Source organism: Nomascus leucogenys, chromosome 12 (assembly GCF_006542625.1).
Source record: "Nomascus leucogenys isolate Asia chromosome 12, Asia_NLE_v1, whole genome shotgun sequence".
Lineage (NCBI taxonomy): Eukaryota > Metazoa > Chordata > Mammalia > Primates > Hylobatidae > Nomascus > Nomascus leucogenys.
The window spans coordinates 29,971,702-29,976,294 of record NC_044392.1 but is presented as its reverse complement, the minus strand read 5'-3'; the positions used below and the strand labels follow the sequence as shown (position 1 = coordinate 29,976,294).

Here is a 4,593-nt window from a genome sequence, read left to right as displayed (position 1 = left end):
AATGGATCAAATAGCAAACCCTCACTTGGTGGGCTTGAGCATCTCTTAAAGTGGAGCAACCAAAACCCATGGAAACTCTGAGTAATCTCTGATTTTTGGCAAGACTTCCAACTTGTATTTAATGTTAAGATACCCCTCTATGCTTCATTTCTCTTCAGTTCACATGTAGAGGATGATGAGCTCTTGCAAAGTCTTGTGGGAGACCCACAGATAAACTTATTATGGTGAGGTGTTGAGGATCTTTTCATGTGAGCCGTCAATTTCAATATCTCTGCCTTGGACTGGATTTCTCCTTCACTTGGCCGTCATCTCTTTCTGATGTGCATTTCTTGAGGCAAATGGACAAGGTAGTGTGTGTCCCATGTGAGCAGGAGAAAATTGAGCATCCCAAGAATAGTCTCACATCACAGTTAGGTTTTTAATCTGCAAAAATAGATTTATACTAAAACAGAGAAACGTGGAAAATGATATGAAAATAGAAACTATACTGTGTGTTATCTTTCTTAATAAGTAGGTTAACTCTCTAGAATTGTTAAGTTTAGATGAGTTCAGAAACCATCTAATTTAGCACCCATGTTCTCAACTGACCTGGCATTGGCCCAGGTATTGGGATGATGTCTGCAATCAGGCTCTTCTTGGTAGTAATTTATTTTTCCTACTACTAGTAGTCAACCTCCCTTCCCTAATACTTAAAATTTCTTCTGATAATTAAAAACATTCTAAGATGTTTCAAATTGAGAGCCGAGACTAAATCTTTAGGAAATTAAAAAATTTCAATGTCACTCTGAAGAATAATACTTCTCTCACCCTGCCAATCATACTCAGCTTTTCCTGAGCTGATCACCTAGTTAGTAGGGTCCTAACTGGAGGCCCTTTATAGGCTTGGTGGCACATACCTGAATAAAAATTGTCAGAGTAACTGTTTTTCCTGGAGGTAAACTTATGTTAAAATGATTACTTGGTAGCGGGAGAAAACAGCTAAGAAGGGTTGATGATCTCCAGATGGAAGGTCATGAGAAGGTTCCTAAATTCTGTTGTCTCCTTTCCACCATCTCCTGTTAGCAACATATAAGGTCAAACATTTTTTGCCACAGAAATAAATGAGGCCAATAGATAGTTATTGGATAAATCTACTTTAGATGTTTTAGATTTTTTTGTTTACAGATGAGTTACAAGCTCTTTCCAAATGTGGCCATTATCTTTAGCAGTACTAGAGGTGTCTTCATTTCTCTTTCTCTGTAGTTTTTTACCTGTGTGTTTTCATAAGTGAAAACTTCTGTGAGTTCGTAAGTGCCATGTGTAATCACACTGATTTTGAGTTGTTAGAAACTGGTCTTGAGCATTCTGAGATAGATGCCATCAAAGGATCGGGAAATATTAAGAATATATAGTGGGATCTCATTCCTGCATTCTTATTTGGATATTATCTGTTTGACTGAAATGTTCTTTTTTTTTCCTTGTAGAATAGCCAGATAAATACAAGGTATATTGTTTTATTTTGTATTTTCCCTAAATCTGGCAACACTACCTCCTGAGCACTTAGCTAAACTATACTTCCCAGTGGATGTGGCTGTGTGACTGAGTTCTACCAGTGAAGTTTTTGTAGATGTGATGGGCCACTTCTAAGACTGGTCCACAAAAACCTCCCATGTGTGCTCCTGCATGTTCTTTCCAATTGTGTTTGGTTAGGATGGAGAAAACTTCTAGGGTGACTTTGGAAGCTACATGTTGAAGAAAACAGAGGTTCTATTAGACTTGACTGCATGGAGGAAGACCTCCTCACCCTGTCCACGTTCCCTGTACTGTTACGCGAGCAAAAGATAATTTTCTATTGTTGTTGGGCTGTTGTACATTTTGGGATCTATTACACTTGTTGCATAAATGGCCTACTTAACCAATAAAGATATGCATTTGGTTAAGCCATTTTGTTGGTAAGTAAATTACTAGCTCAGGAGAAAAGTTAACATGGAACAGCTAATGTGATAATATGGGAAATATCCATAATTTCCAAAAGCAATGCTACAAAATTGTCTCACTAGGCTTCTATTGTGTAATAGATAACTCTGAAACTTATTGTTTTCTGGAGATTCCAAAAGGAGAGAGGTAGGGAGGGGAGAAAGGGTTGAAAAACGACTTATTGGGTACTATGTCGGCTACTTGGGCTATGGGATCATTAGAAGACCAAACCACAGCATCATGCAATATACCCAAATAACAAACTTGCACATGTGCCCCCCCATTCCCTGAAACTAAAAGTTTTAAAACCTTTAAAAAAGTGTTGTAAAACAACAACCATTTTATTATCTTTCTTAGGAATTTGGGAAGGACTCAGCTGAATGCTAATGAAGATATTTATTGTGCAGTTCAATTCAATAGGTGTTTAATGTGGAATCCAATCTTTATAATACGTGCCATGGACAGAAACCACAAAGTGGCATTATTCTGGCCATTAAGAAGCTTACAATACTGCTAGACTTGCACACCTGAATAGGTACAAAATAATACAGAACACATAGTTAAGACGTTAAAATCATTCCTTTAGCAAATATGTAAGCATCTACAATGTGGCAGGCATTCCACTAGGTGCTGGGTATATAGCTGTGAACCAACCAGTCAAACAAACAAACAAAAAATCTTACTTCGTTGAGCTTACTTTCAGGAGTCTGTGTGTCAAACAGGAAAAATACAACAACAACCAATAAAACAATTAATTATATGGGATATTAGAAGATGATAAGTGCCATGAAGACAAACAAAACAGGGAGAATAGAAAGTGTGTCTGACAGAGTGTAATTAAATCCCTTTTTCTTAATTCAGTTTTTTTTTGTATTTTTGTTTTGTTTTGTTTTTTTGAGACTTGCTCTGTCACCCAGGGTGGAGTGCAGTGGCACAGTCTTTGTTCACTGCAGCCTCAAACTCCTGGGCTCAAGAGATCGTCCTGCCCAAGCCTCCAGAGTAGCTGGGACTACAGGCTTGAACCACTATAGCCAACGGAATTCAGCTTTTTATTGAACATGTCATAAAAGACCAAAGCTCTTGTCCTCAACATACTCCTCAGATTCTTTATTTGCTTCCACTTTATTCTCCTTGGTTGAGGCAGTGGTGGTGGAGGGGGCAGGACCTCCTGCTGGTGCAGCACCAGCTGCTGCAGCAGATCCACTGGCCCCTTAAGTGCAGATGAGGCTCCAGATGCAGATATTGACCAGGGCTTTTGCAAACAAGCTAGGCCAAAAAAATTTAACGTTTACACCAGCTGCTTTAATGAGGTCATTGATCTTATCCTCCCTGACAGTCACTTCATCCTCATACAGAATGAAGACTGAATAGATGCAGGCAAGCTGGGAGATTGAGGCCATGGTGTGGGCGAGCCCCTCACCCCCATGTGGACTTAGCTTCCTGGGAAGGGTGCAGAACCTTGGTGGCAGCAGAGGAGAGGACAATTTCAAGAACAGTGGTCAAATAAAATGTTCCTGAGAAAGTGACATTTGAGAAAAGACTTTAAAAGGGGGGGAGAGGATGAGCTTCATGACCATTGGAACAAGAGCGTTTCAAGCAGAGGGAAGAACATGTGAGAAAACCCTCATGAAGAGTTGTATTGGGTATTTTCAAGAAACAAGAAAGTCAGTATGGCTATAGCAAAGTGCGTGAAGGGCAGAATTGGAGGCAAAGTCAAAGTGGGAACAGGAGAGTGGGGGACAAATAGCAAAGGCTCTTTAGGTCTTTGTAAGGACTTACTCAGGCTTTTGGTCTGAGTCAGATGGGAAGTCATGGGAGAGCTTTGAGTAGAGGGAACACAAGACAAGGATTACTTTGGCTGTTGCACTGGGAATAGTAGGAGGGTAAGGATAAAATTAAGGAGGCCACCTAGGAAGCCATGGTAATAATCTAGACACTAAATGCTTGCTTCAAAGACCAGGGCATAATAGAAGAAATGCTGAGAAGTAACCAGTTTTTGAAGGTAGAGTCAGTGGGATTTCTTGATAGACTGGATATACGGTGTGAGAAAAAGAGAAGTCAAGAATGACCATGCTTTTTGCTTGAGCAACTCAAAAGGTAGAGTTTTCATTAATTGGGATAGGTCAGAAAAATAACAGATTAAATGCTGGCTAGAAAAATAGCATGTTTGAATGCTGTTGGGATGATCCAACAGAGAGGAAAAAATTAATGATGCAGTAAATAAGAGAGAATATCTGTAATCAAATAATGAAAGTAGAATCTAGTGCATATATGGAGATAGTCATAGGCAGAGATTTGGATGGTCCATCTACAGAAGCACTAGGGAAGGAAGAATATATGGTACAGAAGCTGGTGGGTTTGTATTGAGATAATGGGAACTAGCAGAATTTCTCTTTTGATTGTTTCTATTTTCTCAGTGAAATAGATACAAGTTGTCATTTGAGAATAAGGATGTGGGAAGAAGCATGGGAGGTCTCAGGAGAGAGGAGAGAAGTATGAAATTGTCATCTAGAAGGGTAAGAAAGTGAATGAACCATGGAAAGGCAGTAGTATTACTGGGTTCGTTTGAGATTCAAAGTCATTAATGAAAAATGATTCCTGTCAGCATGTATGTTAGTCCATTCTCACACTGCTATG

The 4,593-nt window shown here is 39.3% G+C and overlaps 1 pseudogene; it reads right to left on the bottom strand.

The window, feature by feature from the left end:
• Window positions 1–3,017: 3,017 nt before the first annotated feature.
• Window positions 3,018–3,356, bottom strand: LOC100606964 (annotated as a pseudogene).
• Between the last annotated feature and the right edge of the window lie 1,237 nt (window positions 3,357–4,593).